Below are 20,595 nucleotides of genomic sequence, written 5' to 3' on the forward strand. Positions count from 1 at the left end.
TTATCAGTTTAGTCACAGTTTAGTCACAGCCCAGTGCTGAATGTATGGGCTCATTACTACATGAGCTACAAGTTTTTTTTTTGTTTTTTTTTAAAATCTTTATTTATTTATTTATTTTACCAAACTCCATTTATAGTTTAATTTGACAAACAATCTTTTTAAAGATGTTTAAAAACACGTAAGACATAAAGAAACAAATTGTTCTTCCTCATCAAAAAATCCTGATTCTTAGAAAATGCAAATCTTTTTTGGTTCAAAAGTTTAACTGCTGGACACAAGTCGTCTCCTACTTTACTATTAAGTCTGTTCTCAATATATGTGCACTGGAGGATCCAAGTTTCCACATGACACTGGAGTGAGTTGATTATTGATTATTGGCCCAAACTAATTATGATGTCACAAATCATGCTTGTGTATACATGTGTTAAAGTCCGATTTACAAAGAATGAAATTTTCCCTCTTCAAAAGATGTTTGTGAAATGTGAAAACTGCCTTCTAGTGTCAAACTCTGCACATACATCATTCTTCACAGTGGAGGTCAAACATCTAGGTAACAGTAAGAAAATCTATTTTTGAGTGGAGGAGGACTTTAAACCACTTTAAAGCAACAAAGACTGACAGTGGTAGAGACTTTGTGACCTCACAGTGTATCCATAAAGAGTTATGCATGATAAAACCCTGAAAACATTTTCCCACAGTGACTTATCAGCCCCTCACTCTGGTTACAGAGTTAGTGGGAGATATTTTTAAAAAGCTTTTCTGACAAAATATTTGTAAAATGCTATTTTTTTTTTCCCCCGTCTGCCAGGGTGCTCCACCCTGCAGTGCCTTGTTGCACTTGTTTTGGATGGCAGGAACATTTGGTTCTTAGCTGTGGAAGTTCATCCTGCAGGCCATGTGACAGACACACTTGAATTTCAAGGGTTGCTATGGTTCAACTCTAAATGGACTCCTTGGTCAGTGATCATATATATTAAAAAAAAAAAAAGATGCTCTTCATGAACTTAGATTTTTAAAGAGCACAACAGAAGTGTGTTGAGCAGCTGGCCTCCCCTCCTGCCTTCTCATGGACAGATGTTTGTCGATGCGATGAGAACAAACCCTGCTGCCCTTCTGCTACGTGTCGTTTCTCTCTACACTGTGGTTCAGCCTTGAATCAAAGCACAGACACTGTCCATTTTCATAGGTTTCTACTTCGTCCCATCTGCACACTGTATATTCTGTATTTGAAGCCTGTTGGAAACATGTACTTTTCCATTAGGAAACGAGTGAATGTTTATGTACAGTATACCTACTGTTGTGCTTCTCTACTGTACCCCAGCATGGTGGGGACCTGGAGAAACAGATTAAAGCTCAACACTGTTTGGAGACCTCAGTTAAAAAAAAAACAAAAAAACACTGCAACAAAAAAACTAACAACAACAAAAAAAAGCTTTTACTCTGAGACCTGCAGTCGGGTCATATTGCATTATTCAAACAACACTGTTGTACATTGACGGAAAGACATTTTGTGGAACTCTTTATAGCCTACAATATATTACTACTGTTGAGGTCAGTGTTGTAGTTTTGTTTTAAATTACCAGTATTTATTTGCATGATATTTTGGACGATTTACAGATTTGTGTACATAGCCTGATGGATATTTTACATTCCTGTCCGCATCCAGCTCTCCATCACTCTGGGGAGACGCGATGGCGCCCTCTGTGGATATTTTGGGTGATGTGGAGGCCTCAGAGCTCTTTGCTGTGTGTAAACAAATGAAGCTGAAAGTTTGACTTCAGTGAAGCCTACAATAACTGTCAGTGTTTGCAACTTAGGTGTTTTGCCGCAAGTAAAAAGCACAGAGATGTTAAGAGTTATGAGCAACATACTGCCTGATCAAACTTTTGTCATTTACTAAAAATGTCTCCAAGTGACATAAAAACGCTGATAATGATTTATGCATTTAAAGGCTGTACAACAACCAAACAAGGCAGTGGCATGTGTGGGGATTAATGAACTTTGTTTATGAAATAGATTTAAATGTTGCTTATTTAATTTATATATGTATTATTTTAGTTATGATTGATTTATTCGGGTATTGTGAAGAATATTTGTATTGAGCAGAAAGGAACTGAATGTGATTGAAGCTTGTGTGGGCACAATAAGCAGTTTACAAGAAAATCTGCAAAACAAACAAAAATATATATATTTACTGTATGTCTATGTCATTTTATTTGCTGAGTATCAAAAGATAAGAATGTTAATGTTTTTGCTGTAACTTTGCTTTTCATTTTGCTGACGTTGTCGTTTACTCGGGACAGTTTCCTCTCTTTGTGCCAGTCTCCAACGCCACCTCATTTTTGTACAGACGATGTGAAGCAGTCTGCAGAAGATGAAGGTTAACTTTGTAAAGATTTTGTCAGTCACATTACAAAATAGATATTTAAATGTTTATATCTTTGGTGATTAAATGCTATTGATATTTTTCACTTCAGCTCTGAATTGTTATTGTTTCATCATTGATTTATGATTTTTTTTTTTATCACCACTCATGTTAATAATTAAACAGACGTAAAGTGGCCCCTGTGCAGATGGTTTCACAAATCCTCATACAACCATAATATTCTATACAGTAGAAGGCTCTTCAGTCCAATTTACTAAAGGACAGAGCTTTAAAGCCAAGAAGACCTGCAAATTGTGAAAGGTTTTACTTATTTTTAATTAACTAGACAAATATTCTTTATTTAAATTATTTTCAGAGTTATCTTTCCTCTCATCATAAAAGACACCACGAAATCCAAGTGAAGCAGAAAGAATGAAAGTATGAAGAAGTTAAAAAGTGATTAAGCAGAAAAACAGTTTTCTTCCCGTGGCGGTTCTAGCTTGTATGGTTCCCTGGGCAAATACCCCCTTCAGTCCCCCCTCGTCCAGCTACAATACAGACACACTATTCTGCACAAACTAACTTTTTTATTAAACAGGGTATCATAACTTTTAAAAACTAAATAAATGATACCAATTATACACAATCATAAATACCAAAATAAAGTAAAAAGAATAGAAAGAGTCCCTGTCTCTTATACACTGTTGCTCAGAAAGTTGGAATAAAATATTTTTTACCTCTTTCCATGAAATGATTGTGACAGTGTGATTTATTTCATTACACCTGGGTAATTGGGACACATAATGTAATCATTGCACCTGGTCAAAAGTGATTACTGATGCATTTAAATAGGAATAAACAGAGGATTGTGTCTGAAAACAAAATTATTCCAACTTTATGGGCGACAATGTATATACAAAACAACAAGGGACACAAGGGAACCTAATTATTACACACTTGCACACTTCAAACAAGACACGCATTCTAAATTGCACAATTGTCATCTCTCTCTCTCTCTCTCTCTCTCTCTCTCTCTCTCTATATATATATATATATATATATATATATACATACATAGTATTATGAATTAATTGTGTAGCTATCCCTGGTGTGACTGATTTTAGTAATTGCATTAGTGCTGTACATAGATAAAGTGCACTATTTCATAGATTCCCTCACTCCAGTGGGGAGACGTGTGGCCAGATTACCCCCATGGCACCCCACCCCCCACCCCATCTACCACCACCTCTGAGAGTGAGAGAGGAGACCTTCTAAGCAAGAAGAAACCTGCACAAACAAGGAAGGGCACCCTTTCCGACATGGTGACAGATGTCATTGCAAGGGCGTAGGTTTGGTCTCAACATTGGAAGGGACACAGCAACCCTGCCACCCCTCCAAAACAAAGAGTTTGGCTTTTTAATGCTCTCAACCAAACGGTTTATTATGGTATAAGATCTGAATTTACATTCAGGAATGCCCATATGTAAATGTAATATATGTACATGTGTTGAATTTCCATATGTGAAATATGTGTACATATGAGGTAAAATCATAGCTTATGTATGTAAAATTTAGATATGAAACCTGATATCGTGTATTGACATATATGTCTAGCCAATGGAAACATGTATTTTTAGTATGTCTGTTTATATTATATGTTACATTAATATACATCCATCCCATAGCCTGTTAGTATACTGTATGTTCATATTATTTATGTGAATATAAAGAATAGACATGTATGTTTAAAATTAATTAAAAATTATTAAGAAAATCATATACAAACATAATTTCAATAAGGATGTTGTTTTAAAAAAGTGGATTGATTTTATACTAATATAACTGATTATATCCTCTTATAGGTGACATATATGTCAACATTATGCATAGTATACTAAGGCATAAAAACGTAATAGCATAGTAAGGCATAAAAGATCATAAAAACGTCATAATATAGTAAGATATAAAAATGACACAGTATAGTAAGGCATAAAACTGATAAAAACGTCATGGTATAGTAAGGCATAAAGAGTCATAAAAACATCACAATATAGTAAGGCATAAAAACATCATAGTATAGTAAGGCATAAAACTGATAAAAACGTCATAGTATAGTAAGGCATAAAAAAGTCAAAAAAACGTCACAGTATAGTATGGCATAAAAAGTCATAGTATAGTAAGGCAGAAAAAGTCATAAAAACGACATAGTATAGTAAGGTATAAAAACAACATAGTATAGTAAGGCATAAAAACTGATCAATACGTCATAGTATAGTAAGGCATAAAAAGTCATAAAAGAGTCATAGTATAGTTAAGAATGAAAAGTAATCAAAACATAGTATAGTCAGGTATGAAAAGTGATAAAAATGTCATAGTATAGTGAGGCATAAAAGGTCATGAAAACATCATAGCATAGTAAGGTATGAAAACGACACAGTATAGTAAGGCATAAAACATCATAAAAACAACATAGTATAGTAAGGCATAAAAACTGATCAAAACGTCATAGTATAGTATGGCATTAAAAGTGATAAAAATGTCATAGTATAGTAAGGCATAAAAGGTAATAAAAACGTCATAGCATAGTAAGGTATGAAAACGACACAGTGTAGTAAGGCATAAAAAGTCATAAAAACGTCACAGTATAGTAAGGCATAAAAAGTCATGAAAACGTCACAGTATAGTAAGGTATAAAAACGTCACAGTATAGTAAGGCATAAAAAGTCATAAAAACGTCACAGTATAGTAAGGCATAAAAACGTCATGGTATAGTAAGGTATAAAAAGTCATAAAAATGACAGTATAATAAGGTATAAAAACGTCATAATATAGTAAGGCATAAAAGGTCATAGTATAGTAAGGCATAAAAAGTCATAAATACGACATAATATAGTAATGCATAAAAAACTGATAAAAAAAAGTAATAGCATAGTATGGCATAAAAAGTAATCAAAACATCATTGTATAGTCAGGTATAAAATGTGATGAAAATGACATAGTATAGTATGGCAAAAATTTTTTAAAAATGACAAAGTATAATAAAGCATAAAACCATCAGAAAACCTCATTATTGCAAGGTACGAAGACGTCATGTTATAATGAAGCTCTAAAAGTGAAAGAAAACGACATAGTATAGTAGGGCAAAAATTTTTTAAAAATGACAAAGTATAATAAAGCATAAAACCATCAGAAAACCTCATTATTGCAAGGTACGAAGACGTCATGTTATAATGAAGCTCTAAAAGTGAAAGAAAACGACATAGTATAGTATGGCGAAAAACGTGAAAAACGACATAGTATAGTAGGGCAAAAATTTTTAAAAATGACAAAATTATATAATAAGACATAAACCATCCGAGAAAACCTGCATATTGACTCAGCAAGGTATTAAGACGTCATGGTAATAATAAGGGCACGTAAAGCAAAAAACACACATAGTATAGTATGGTGCGAAATAAAGCCGTTGAAAAACGACATCAGGTATAGGTATGGCAAAAAACTGAAAAAGATGACTAAAAATATAATTAAGCATAAAATAATCAGAAAAACCTCATTATTGCAAGGTACAGAACGACTCATGTTATAATGAAGCTTCTAAGTGAAAGAACGACATAGTATAGTAAAGCAAAAAATGTTGAGAAAAAACGCATAGTATATAATGCGCATAAAATATTTGTTAAAAAGATGACAAAATATATAAAATAAGCAGTAGAAACGCATCAGAAAATGTCACATTGATGCAGAGGTAGTGGAAAGACGTATGCGGCCTTTAAAAGCAAAAAAAACGACATAGTAATAATATGGGCAAAAAATGTGAAAAAACGACATAGTATAGTATGGCAAAAAATTTTTAAGAATGACAAAATATAATAAAGCATAAAACCATCAGAAAACCTCATATTATCGCAAGTTAAGAACACTTATGGTATGATAAAGCTCTAAAAGTGAAAAAAACGACATAGTATAGTATAGCAAAAAACGTGAAAAAACGACATAGTATAGTAGGGCAAAAATTTTTAAAAAATGACAAAATATAATAAAACATAAAACCATCAGAAAACCTCATATTATCGCAAGGTATTAAGACGTCATGGTATAATAAGGCCTTAAAAGCAAAAAACACAACATAGTATAGTATGGCGAAAAACGTGAAAAACGACATAGTATAGTATGGCAAAAAAACTGAAAAAATGACAAAATATAATAAAGCATAAAATCATCAGAAAACCTCATTATTGCAAGGTACGAAGACGTCATGTTATAATGAAGCTCTAAAAGTGAAAGAAACGACATAGTATAGTAAAGCAAAAAATGTGAGAAAAAAACGACATAGTATAGTATGGCAAAAAAATTTTAAAAATGACAAAGTATAATAAAGCATAAAACCATCAGAAAATGTCACATTATAGCAAGGTATGAAGACGTCATGGCCTTTAAAGCAAAAAAAACGACATAGTATAATATGGCAAAAAATGTGAAAAAACGACATAGTATAGTATGGCAAAAAATTTTTAAGAATGACAAAATATAATAAAGCATAAAACCATCAGAAAACCTCATATTATCGCAAGTTAAGAACACTTATGGTATGATAAAGCTCTAAAAGTGAAAAAAACGACATAGTATAGTATAGCAAAAAACGTGAAAAAACGACATAGTATAGTAGGGCAAAAATTTTTAAAAAATGACAAAATATAATAAAACATAAAACCATCAGAAAACCTCATATTATCGCAAGGTATTAAGACGTCATGGTATAATAAGGCCTTAAAAGCAAAAAACACAACATAGTATAGTATGGCGAAAAACGTGAAAAACGACATAGTATAGTATGGCAAAAAAACTGAAAAAATGACAAAATATAATAAAGCATAAAATCATCAGAAAACCTCATTATCGCAAGGTACGAAGACGTCATGTTATAATGAAGCTCTAAAAGTGAAAGAAACGACATAGTATAGTAAAGCAAAAAATGTGAGAAAAAAACGACATAGTATAGTATGGCAAAAATTTTTAAAAAATGACAAAATATAATAAAGCATAAAACCATCAGAAAACCTCATAGTATGGCAAGGTATTAAGAGGTCATGATATAATAAGGCCTTAAAAGCAAAAAACACAACATAGTATAATATGGCAAAAAACGTGAAAAACGACATAGTATAGTATGGCAAAAAACGTGAACAAAACAACATAGTATAGTATGGCAAAAAATTTTTAAAAAATGACAAAATATAATAAAGCATAAAATCATCAGAAAACCTCATATTATAGCAAGGTATGGAGACGTCATGGTATAATAAAGCTTTAAAAGTGAAAAAAATGGCATAGTATAGTATAGCAAAAAATGTGAAAAAACAACATAGTATAGTATGGCAAAATTTTTTTAAAAATAACAAAGTATAATAAAGCATAAAACCATCAGAAAACCTCATATTATCGCAAGGTATGAAGACGTCATGGTATAATAAAGCTCCAAAAGTGAAAAAAACGACATAGTATAGTATAGCAAAAAACGTGAAAAAACGACATAGTATACTATGGCAAAAAAACAGAAAAAATGAAAAAATATAATAAAGCATAAAATCATCAGAAAACCTCATATTATCGCAAGGTATGAAGACGTCATGGTATAATAAGGCTCTAAAAGCAAAAAAAACAACATAGTATAGTATGGCAAAAAACGTGAACAAAACAACATAGTATAGTATGGCAAAATTTTTTAAAAAATGACAAAATATAATAAAGCATAAAATCATCAGAAAACCTCATATTATAGCAAGGTATGTAGACGTCATGGTATAATAAAGCTTTAAAAGTGAAAAAAATGACATAGTATAGTATAGCAAAAAATGTGAAAAAACGACATAGTATAGTATGGCAAAATTTTAAAAAAATGACAAAGTATAATAAAGCATAAAACCATCAGAAAACGTCATATTATTGCATGGTATTAAGACGTCATGGTATAATAAAGCTCTAAAAGTGAAAAAAATGACATAGTATAGTATAGCAAACAATGTGAAAAAACGACATAGTATAGTATGGCAAAAAATTTTAAAAAATGACAAAGTATAATAAAGCATAAAACCATCAGAAAACGTCATAGTATGGCAAGGTATTAAGAGGTCATGGTATAATAAGGCCTTAAAAGCAAAAAACACAACATAGTATAATATGGAAAAAAACGTGAAAAACGACATAGTATAGTATGGCAAAAAAACTGAAAAAATGACAAAATATAATAAAGCATAAAACCATCAGAAAACGTAATAGTATGGCAAGGTATTAAGAGGTCATGGTATAATAAGGCTCTAAAAGCGAAAAAAACAACATAGTATAGTATGGCAAAAAACGTGAACAAAACAACATAGTATAGTATGGCAAAATTTTTAAAAAATGACAAAGAATAATATAGCATGAAACCATCAGAAAACCTCATATTATCGCAAGGTATGAAGACGTCATGGTATAATAAAGCTCCAAAAGTGAAAAAAACGACATCGTATAGTATAGCAAAAAACGTGAAAAAACGACATAGTATAGTATGGCAAAAAAACAGAAAAAATGACAAAATATAATAAAGCATAAAATCATCAGAAAACCTCATATTATCGCAAGGTATGAAGACATCATGGTATAATAAAGCTTTAAAAGTGAAAAAAACGACATAGTATAGTATAGCAAAAAATGTGAAAAAACGACATAGTATAGTATGGCAAAATTTTTAAAAAATGACAAAGTATAATAAAGCATAAAACCATCAGAAAACGTCATATTATTGCATGGTATGAAGACGTCATGGTATAATAAAGCTCTAAAAGTGAAAAAAATGACATAGTATAGTATAGCAAACAATGTGAAAAAACGACATAGTATAGTATGGCAAAAAATTTAAAAAATGACAAAGTATAATAAAGCATAAAACCATCAGAAAACGTCATAGTATGGCAAGGTATTAAGAGGTCATGGTATAATAAGGCCTTAAAAGCAAAAAACACAACATAGTATAATATGGAAAAAAACGTGAAAAACGACATAGTATAGTATGGCAAAAAAACTGAAAAAATGACAAAATATAATAAAGCATAAAACCATCAGAAAACGTAATAGTATGGCAAGGTATTAAGAGGTCATGGTATAATAAGGCTCTAAAAGCGAAAAAAACAACATAGTATAGTATGGCAAAAAACGTGAACAAAACAACATAGTATAGTATGGCAAAAATTTTTAAAAAATGACAAAATATAATAAAGCATAAAATCATCAGAAAACCTCATATTATAGCAAGGTATGGAGACGTCATGGTATAATAAAGCTTTAAAAGTGAAAAAAATGACATAGTATAGTATAGCAAAAAATGTGAAAAAACGACATAGTATAGTATGGCAAAATTTTAAAAAAATGACAAAGTATAATAAAGCATAAAACCATCAGAAAACGTCATATTATTGCATGGTATTAAGACGTCATGGTATAATAAAGCTCTAAAAGTGAAAAAAATGACATAGTATAGTATAGCAAACAATGTGAAAAAACGACATAGTATAGTATGGCAAAAAATTTAAAAAAATGACAAAGTATAATAAAGCATAAAACCATCAGAAAACGTCATAGTATGGCAAGGTATTAAGAGTTCATGGTATAATAAGGCCTTAAAAGCAAAAAACACAACATAGTATAATATGGAAAAAAACGTGAAAAACGACATAGTATAGTATGGCAAAAAAACTGAAAAAATGACAAAATATAATAAAGCATAAAACCATCAGAAAACGTAATAGTATGGCAAGGTATTAAGAGGTCATGGTATAATAAGGCTCTAAAAGCAAAAAAAACAACATAGTATAGTATGGCAAAAAACGTGAACAAAACAACATAGTATAGTATGGCAAAAATTTTTAAAAAATGACAAAATATAATAAAGCATAAAATCATCAGAAAACCTCATATTATAGCAAGGTATGGAGACGTCATGGTATAATAAAGCTTTAAAAGTGAAAAAAATGACATAGTATAGTATAGCAAAAAATGTGAAAAAACGACATAGTATAGTATGGCAAAATTTTTTAAAAATGACAAAGTATAATAAAGCATAAAACCATCAGAAAACGTCATATTATTGCAAGGTATTAAGACGTCATGGTATAATAAAGCTCTAAAAGTGAAAAAAATGACATAGTATAGTATAGCAAACAATGTGAAAAAACGACATAGTATAGTATGGCAAAAAATTTTAAAAAATGACAAAGTATAATAAAGCATAAAACCATCAGAAAACGTCATAGTATGGCAAGGTATTAAGAGGTCATGGTATAATAAGGCCTTAAAAGCAAAAAACACAACATAGTATAATATGGAAAAAAACGTGAAAAACGACATAGTATAGTATGGCAAAAAAACTGAAAAAATGACAAAATATAATAAAGCATAAAACCATCAGAAAACGTAATAGTATGGCAAGGTATTAAGAGGTCATGGTATAATAAGGCTCTAAAAGCGAAAAAAACAACATAGTATAGTATGGCAAAAAACGTGAACAAAACAACATAGTATAGTATGGCAAAAATTTTTAAAAAATGACAAAATATAATAAAGCATAAAATCATCAGAAAACCTCATATTATAGCAAGGTATGGAGACGTCATGGTATAATAAAGCTTTAAAAGTGAAAAAAATGACATAGTATAGTATAGCAAAAAATGTGAAAAAACGACATAGTATAGTATGGCAAAATTTTTAAAAAATGACAAAGTATAATAAAGCATAAAACCATCAGAAAACGTCATATTATTGCAAGGTATGAAGACGTCATGGTATAATAAAGCTCTAAAAGTGAAAAAAATGACATAGTATAGTATAGCAAACAATGTGAAAAAACGACATAGTATAGTATGGCAAAAAATTTAAAAAATGACAAAGTATAATAAAGCATAAAACCATCAGAAAACGTCATAGTATGGCAAGGTATTAAGAGGTCATGGTATAATAAGGCCTTAAAAGCAAAAAACACAACATAGTATAATATGGAAAAAAACGTGAAAAACGACATAGTATAGTATGGCAAAAAAACTGAAAAAATGACAAAATATAATAAAGCATAAAACCATCAGAAAACGTAATAGTATGGCAAGGTATTAAGAGGTCATGGTATAATAAGGCTCTAAAAGCAAAAAAAACAACATAGTATAGTATGGCAAAAAACGTGAACAAAACAACATAGTATAGTATGGCAAAAATTTTTAAAAAATGACAAAATATAATAAAGCATAAAATCATCAGAAAACCTCATATTATAGCAAGGTATGGAGACGTCATGGTATAATAAAGCTTTAAAAGTGAAAAAAATGACATAGTATAGTATAGCAAAAAATGTGAAAAAACGACATAGTATAGTATGGCAAAATTTTTTTAAAATGACAAAGTATAATAAAGCATAAAACCATCAGAAAACGTCATATTATTGCATGGTATTAAGACGTCATGGTATAATAAAGCTCTAAAAGTGAAAAAAATGACATAGTATAGTATAGCAAACAATGTGAAAAAACGACATAGTATAGTATGGCAAAAAATTTAAAAAAATGACAAAGTATAATAAAGCATAAAACCATCAGAAAACGTCATAGTATGGCAAGGTATTAAGAGTTCATGGTATAATAAGGCCTTAAAAGCAAAAAACACAACATAGTATAATATGGAAAAAAACGTGAAAAACGACATAGTATAGTATGGCAAAAAAACTGAAAAAATGACAAAATATAATAAAGCATAAAACCATCAGAAAACGTAATAGTATGGCAAGGTATTAAGAGGTCATGGTATAATAAGGCTCTAAAAGCGAAAAAAACAACATAGTATAGTATGGCAAAAAACGTGAACAAAACAACATAGTATAGTATGGCAAAAATTTTTAAAAAATGACAAAATATAATAAAGCATAAAATCATCAGAAAACCTCATATTATAGCAAGGTATGGAGACGTCATGGTATAATAAAGCTTTAAAAGTGAAAAAAATGACATAGTATAGTATAGCAAAAAATGTGAAAAAACGACATAGTATAGTATGGCAAAATTTTTTTAAAAAATAACAAAGTATAATATAGCATAAAACCATCAGAAAACCTCATATTATCGCAAGGTATGAAGACGTCATGGTATAATAAAGCTCCAAAAGTGAAAAAAACGACATCGTATAGTATAGCAAAAAACGTGAAAAAACGACATAGTATAGTATGGCAAAAAAACAGAAAAAATGACAAAATATAATAAAGCATAAAATCATCAGAAAACCTCATATTATCGCAAGGTATGAAGACATCATGGTATAATAAAGCTTTAAAAGTGAAAAAAAACGACATAGTATAGTATAGCAAAAAACGTGAAAAAACGACATAGTATAGTAGGGCAAAAATTTTTAAAAAATGACAAAATATAATAAAACATAAAACCATCAGAAAACCTCATATTATCGCAAGGTATTAAGACGTCATGGTATAATAAGGCCTTAAAAGCAAAAAACACAACATAGTATAGTATGGCGAAAAACGTGAAAAACGACATAGTATAGTATGGCAAAAAAACTGAAAAAATGACAAAATATAATAAAGCATAAAATCATCAGAAAACCTCATTATCGCAAGGTACGAAGACGTCATGTTATAATGAAGCTCTAAAAGTGAAAGAAACGACATAGTATAGTAAAGCAAAAAATGTGAGAAAAAAACGACATAGTATAGTATGGCAAAAAAACTGAAAAAATGACAAAATATAATAAAGCATAAAATCATCAGAAAACCTCATTATCGCAAGGTACGAAGACGTCATGTTATAATGAAGCTCTAAAAGTGAAAGAAACGACATAGTATAGTAAAGCAAAAAATGTGAGAAAAAAACGACATAGTATAGCATGGCAAAAATTTTAAAAAAATGACAAAATATAATAAAGCATAAAACCATCAGAAAATGTCACATTATAGCAAGGTATGAAGACGTCATGGCCTTTAAAGCAAAAAAAACGACATAGTATAATATGGCAAAAAATGTGAAAAAACGACATAGTATAGTATGGCAAAAAATTTTTAAGAATGACAAAATATAATAAAGCATAAAACCATCAGAAAACCTCATATTATCGCAAGTTAAGAACACTTATGGTATAATAAAGCTCTAAAAGTGAAAAAAAACGACATAGTATAGTATAGCAAAAAACGTGAAAAAACGACATAGTATAGTAGGGCAAAAATTTTTAAAAAATGACAAAATATAATAAAACATAAAACCATCAGAAAACCTCATATTATCGCAAGGTATTAAGACGTCATGGTATAATAAGGCCTTAAAAGCAAAAAACACAACATAGTATAGTATGGCGAAAAACGTGAAAAACGACATAGTATAGTATGGCAAAAAAACTGAAAAAATGACAAAATATAATAAAGCATAAAATCATCAGAAAACCTCATTATCGCAAGGTACGAAGACGTCATGTTATAATGAAGCTCTAAAAGTGAAAGAAACGACATAGTATAGTAAAGCAAAAAATGTGAGAAAAAAACGACATAGTATAGTATGGCAAAAAATTTTAAAAAATGACAAAATATAATAAAGCATAAAACCATCAGAAAACCTCATAGTATGGCAAGGTATTAAGAGGTCATGATATAATAAGGCCTTAAAAGCAAAAAACACAACATAGTATAATATGGCAAAAAACGTGAAAAACGACATAGTATAGTATGGCAAAATTTTTTTAAAAATAACAAAGTATAATAAAGCATAAAACCATCAGAAAACCTCATATTATAGCAAGGTATGGAGACGTCATGGTATAATAAAGCTTTAAAAGTGAAAAAAATGGCATAGTATAGTATAGCAAAAAATGTGAAAAAACAACATAGTATAGTATGGCAAAATTTTTTTAAAAATAACAAAGTATAATAAAGCATAAAACCATCAGAAAACCTCATATTATCGCAAGGTATGAAGACGTCATGGTATAATAAAGCTCCAAAAGTGAAAAAAACGACATAGTATAGTATAGCAAAAAATGTGAAAAAACGACATAGTATAGTATGGCAAAATTTTTAAAAAATGACAAAGTATAATAAAGCATAAAACCATCAGAAAACCTCATATTATTGCATGGTATTAAGACGTCATGGTATAATAAAGCTCTAAAAGTGAAAAAAATGACATAGTATAGTATAGCAAACAATGTGAAAAAACGACATAGTATAGTATGGCAAAAAATTTTAAAAAATGACAAAGTATAATAAAGCATAAAACCATCAGAAAACGTCATAGTATGGCAAGGTATTAAGAGGTCATGGTATAATAAGGCCTTAAAAGCAAAAAACACAACATAGTATAATATGGAAAAAAACGTGAAAAACGACATAGTATAGTATGGCAAAAAAACTGAAAAAATGACAAAATATAATAAAGCATAAAACCATCAGAAAACGTAATAGTATGGCAAGGTATTAAGAGGTCATGGTATAATAAGGCTCTAAAAGCAAAAAAAACAACATAGTATAGTATGGCAAAAAACGTGAACAAAACAACATAGTATAGTATGGCAAAATTTTTTAAAAAATGACAAAATATAATAAAGCATAAAATCATCAGAAAACCTCATATTATCGCAAGGTATGAAGACATCATGGTATAATAAAGCTTTAAAAGTGAAAAAACCGACATAGTATAGTATAGCAAAAAATGTGAAAAAACGACATAGTATAGTATGGCAAAATTTTTAAAAAATGACAAAGTATAATAAAGCATAAAACCATCAGAAAACCTCATATTATTGCATGGTATGAAGACGTCATGGTATAATAAAGCTCTAAAAGTGAAAAAAATGACATAGTATAGTATAGCAAACAATGTGAAAAAACGACATAGTATAGTATGGCAAAAAATTTTAAAAAATGACAAAGTATAATAAAGCATAAAACCATCAGAAAACGTCATAGTATGGCAAGGTATTAAGAGGTCATGGTATAATAAGGCCTTAAAAGCAAAAAACACAACATAGTATAATATGGAAAAAAACGTGAAAAACGACATAGTATAGTATGGCAAAAAAACTGAAAAAATGACAAAATATAATAAAGCATAAAACCATCAGAAAACGTAATAGTATGGCAAGGTATTAAGAGGTCATGGTATAATAAGGCTCTAAAAGCGAAAAAAACAACATAGTATAGTATGGCAAAAAACGTGAACAAAACAACATAGTATAGTATGGCAAAAATTTTTAAAAAATGACAAAATATAATAAAGCATAAAATCATCAGAAAACCTCATATTATAGCAAGGTATGGAGACGTCATGGTATAATAAAGCTTTAAAAGTGAAAAAAATGACATAGTATAGTATAGCAAAAAATGTGAAAAAACGACATAGTATAGTATGGCAAAATTTTTAAAAAATGACAAAGTATAATAAAGCATAAAACCATCAGAAAACGTCATATTATTGCATGGTATTAAGACGTCATGGTATAATAAAGCTCTAAAAGTGAAAAAAATGACATAGTATAGTATAGCAAACAATGTGAAAAAACGACATAGTATAGTATGGCAAAAAATTTAAAAAAATGACAAAGTATAATAAAGCATAAAACCATCAGAAAACGTCATAGTATGGCAAGGTATTAAGAGGTCATGGTATAATAAGGCCTTAAAAGCAAAAAACACAACATAGTATAATATGGAAAAAAACGTGAAAAACGACATAGTATAGTATGGCAAAAAAACTGAAAAAATGACAAAATATAATAAAGCATAAAACCATCAGAAAACGTAATAGTATGGCAAGGTATTAAGAGGTCATGGTATAATAAGGCTCTAAAAGCGAAAAAAACAACATAGTATAGTATGGCAAAAAACGTGAACAAAACAACATAGTATAGTATGGCAAAAATTTTTAAAAAATGACAAAATATAATAAAGCATAAAATCATCAGAAAACCTCATATTATAGCAAGGTATGGAGACGTCATGGTATAATAAAGCTTTAAAAGTGAAAAAAATGACATAGTATAGTATAGCAAAAAATGTGAAAAAACGACATAGTATAGTATGGCAAAATTTTTAAAAAATGACAAAGTATAATAAAGCATAAAACCATCAGAAAACGTCATATTATTGCAAGGTATTAAGACGTCATGGTATAATAAAGCTCTAAAAGTGAAAAAAATGACATAGTATAGTATAGCAAACAATGTGAAAAAACGACATAGTATAGTATGGCAAAAAATTTTAAAAATGACAAAGTATAATAAAGCATAAAACCATCAGAAAACGTCATAGTATGGCAAGGTATTAAGAGGTCATGGTATAATAAGGCCTTAAAAGCAAAAAACACAACATAGTATAATATGGAAAAAAACGTGAAAAACGACATAGTATAGTATGGCAAAAAAACTGAAAAAATGACAAAATATAATAAAGCATAAAACCATCAGAAAACGTAATAGTATGGCAAGGTATTAAGAGGTCATGGTATAATAAGGCTCTAAAAGCGAAAAAAACAACATAGTATAGTATGGCAAAAAACGTGAACAAAACAACATAGTATAGTATGGCAAAAATTTTTAAAAAATGACAAAATATAATAAAGCATAAAATCATCAGAAAACCTCATATTATAGCAAGGTATGGAGACGTCATGGTATAATAAAGCTTTAAAAGTGAAAAAAATGACATAGTATAGTATAGCAAAAAATGTGAAAAAACGACATAGTATAGTATGGCAAAATTTTTTTAAAAATAACAAAGTATAATAAAGCATAAAACCATCAGAAAACGTCATAGTATGGCAAGGTATTAAGACATCATGGTATAATAAGGCCTTAAAAGCAAAAAACACAACATAGTATAATATGGAAAAAAACGTGAAAAACGACATAGTATAGTATGGCAAAAAATTTTGAAAAATGACAAAGTATAATGAAGCATAAAACCATCAGAAAACCTCATATTATAGCAAGGTATGAAGAAATCATGGTATAATAAGGCCCTAAAAGCAAAAAAAACGATATAGAATAGAATGGCAAAAAACTTGAAAAAACGACAAAGTATAATAAGTGTAGTAAATAAGTTTCATAAAAAAGTCTTGGTGTACCCAAGCCTAGAAGCCACAGATAGCTGAATATCCTCAAAGGGAAATGGAATTCATGAAAGTACTATGCAGAAAGGTTCCAAGTGGGATTTGAACTCTTCACCTTCTCGCTGGGAGTCCACAGCTTCAACCACTGCACTAACATGCGAGTTCTGAAGAGCACATCACAGTCAGGATCTAAGACATAAAAGTCTAGGAAGGTGCTAAGGAAAATGGAATCCAGGCAAAAGAGGTCATAGTATAGAAAGGCATAAAAACATAGAAAAACCTCATCGTATGGTAAGATGTGAAGGCGTAATAGTATAATAAAGCTCTAAACGTGAAAATACGATATCGTATAGTATGGCAAAAAACTGAAAAAATGACAAAATATAATAAAGCATAAAACCATCAGAAAACCTCATAGTATGGCAAGGTATTAAGAAGTCATGGTATAATAAGGCCCTAAAAGCAAAAAACACAATATAGTATAGTATGGCAAAAAACGTGAAAAAACGACATAGTATAGTATGGCAAAAAACTGAAAAAGTGACAAAATATAATAAAGTATAAAACCATCAGAAAACGTCATAGTATGGCAAGGTTTTAAGAGGTCATGGTATAATAAAGCTCTAAACGTGAAAAAAACGACATAGTATAGTATGGGAAAAAACTGAAAAAATGACAAAATATAATAAAGCATAAAACCATCAGAAAACCTCATATTATAGCAAGGTATGAAGATGTCACGGTATAATAAGGCCTTAAAAGCAAAAAACACAATATAGTATAGAATGGCAAAAAACGTGAAAAAACGACATAGTATAATAAGTGTAGTAAGTAAGATTCATAAAAACGTCTTGGTGTACTAAAGCCTAGAAGCCACAGATAGCTCAATATCCACAAAGGGAAATGGAATTCATGAAAGTACTATGCAGAAAGGTTCCAAGTGGAGTTTGCACCTTCTCGTTGGGAGTCCACAGCTTTAACCACTGCACTACCATGCTAGTTCTTAGCAGCACATCATAGTCACGATTTAAGACATAAAAGTCTAGGAAGGTGCTAAGGAAAATGGTATCCAGGCAAAAAAAGGTCATAGAATAGAAAGGCATAAAAACATAGAAAAACCTCATAGTATAGTAAGATATGAAGACGTCATAGCAAGTATAATAAAGTATAAAACCATCAGAAAATGTCATAGTATGGCAAGGTATTAAGAGGTCACGGTATAATAAGGCCCTAAAAGCAAAAAAAACAACATAGTATAGTATGGCAACATAAAGTGAAAAACGACATAGTAATAATAACCAATAAAAACATCAATAAAATGCCATAGTATAGTAAGGTATGAAGACGTAATAGTATAATAAAGCTCTAAAAGTGAAAAAACAATATCGTATAGTATGGCAAAAAACGTGAAAAAACGACATAGTATAGTATGGCAAAAAAACTGAAAAAATGACAAAATATAATAAAGCATAAAACCATCAGAAAACCTCATATTATCGCAAGGTATAAAGACGTCATGGTATAATAAAGCTCTAAAAGTGAAAAAAACTACATAGTATAGTATGGCAAAAAACGTGAAAAAACGACATAGTATAGTATGGCAAAAAACTTTAAAAAATGACAAGGTATAATAAAGCATAAAACCATCAGAAAACGTCATATTATCGCAAGGTACGAAAACGTCATGGTATAATAAGGCCTTAAAAGCAAAAAACACAACAAAGTATAGTATGGCACTTGAGTACCTGTTGCTTCCTGTGTGGCTGCTTCCTTTGCAGGTACTAGAGGTGGGTGTGGCAAAGGGTTGTCAGTACCTGGGCTCATCAGCAGACCTAGCACACCTGGGCCCTCTGTGCTAGTGCTTTTAAAACCATGTTGGAGCTTTGGTTTGGTTGTGTTGTTTCTGTTGCTGCACCATACAACATTGCATTCACACACTTCTTCACACATGCACTCACTTACACTGCTGATTTTACAGATTACACATGCCATTGTTAGTTTAAGTTCTTCTCCTAGATTTATTGTCTGTTTTTTTTAAATAAAACATTTGTTAATTCTCTTGTCTGTGTGCATCTCCCTCCTTTGTCATGGCCGTGCGGCCTGGTTTGTGACATGAGGCATAAAAAGTCATAATATAGTAAGCCATAAAAAAGTAAAGCATAAAAAAGTCATAGTATATTAATGTATAAAAAAAATCTTAGAGTAAGTCATAAAAATGTCATTAAGAAATAAAAAAGTCATAGGATAGTAAATCATAAAAAAGTCATAGGATAGTTAATCATAAAAAAGTCGTATGATAGTAAATCATAAAAACCTCATAGTATAGTAAGGATAAAAAAGTCACATTATATTAAGGTATAAAATTCATAGTATAATAAAGCATAAACTATACACAGAAATGCCCCAGGCCAGGGAAGTCATTGTATAGTAAGGCATAAAAAAGTCAATTAGCATTGACAGTTAACCTAATGTGCATGTCTTTGGACTGCGGGAAGAAGCAGAGTGCCCAGAGAGAACCCACGCAGGCACAGGGAGAACATTCAAATCCTACTCAGAAGGCCCAGCGGTTCGAACTCAGAACCTTCTCACTATGAGGCAACAGTTCTAACCATTGTACAACTGTGCCAACCCATAAATAAATCATAGTATAGTAATTCATAAAAAGGTCATATTATTTAAGGCATTAGAGTCGCCAATAAACCTAATGTGCATGTCTTTGGACTTCATGTAGTCATAGTGTAGTAAGGCATAAAAACATCACAGTATCTTCAGGGTTTTGTACTTTTAAGACCCAAAATCCAGACCATCCAAAAGTGAAGGTGGAAAAAGATGTTTTATTGAATAACAAAAATGGAAACTTACAAACAGAACACGAATCCAAAATAAACCAGCAAGGAACAAAAAAACAGAAAATTCAAAAACTACAGAAAACACTGGAGAACAATGAATGGGAACACTGGAGTGAAATAGTACAACCGGGAAAAGCAGAATACAGGAACAAACAGGAGTACCACGGCAAACGGGACGAACTGACAAAGACATATGGGTGTACAGAAACTAAATAGACAAGGGTAATTGAACACGGGTGAATCACATTAGGGTGGGTCAGAC

The sequence above is a fragment of the Seriola dumerili genome, unplaced genomic scaffold, assembly GCF_002260705.1.
Source record: "Seriola dumerili isolate Sdu_G_001 unplaced genomic scaffold, Sdu_1.0 BDQW01000109.1, whole genome shotgun sequence".
Taxonomy (NCBI): domain Eukaryota; kingdom Metazoa; phylum Chordata; class Actinopteri; order Carangiformes; family Carangidae; genus Seriola; species Seriola dumerili.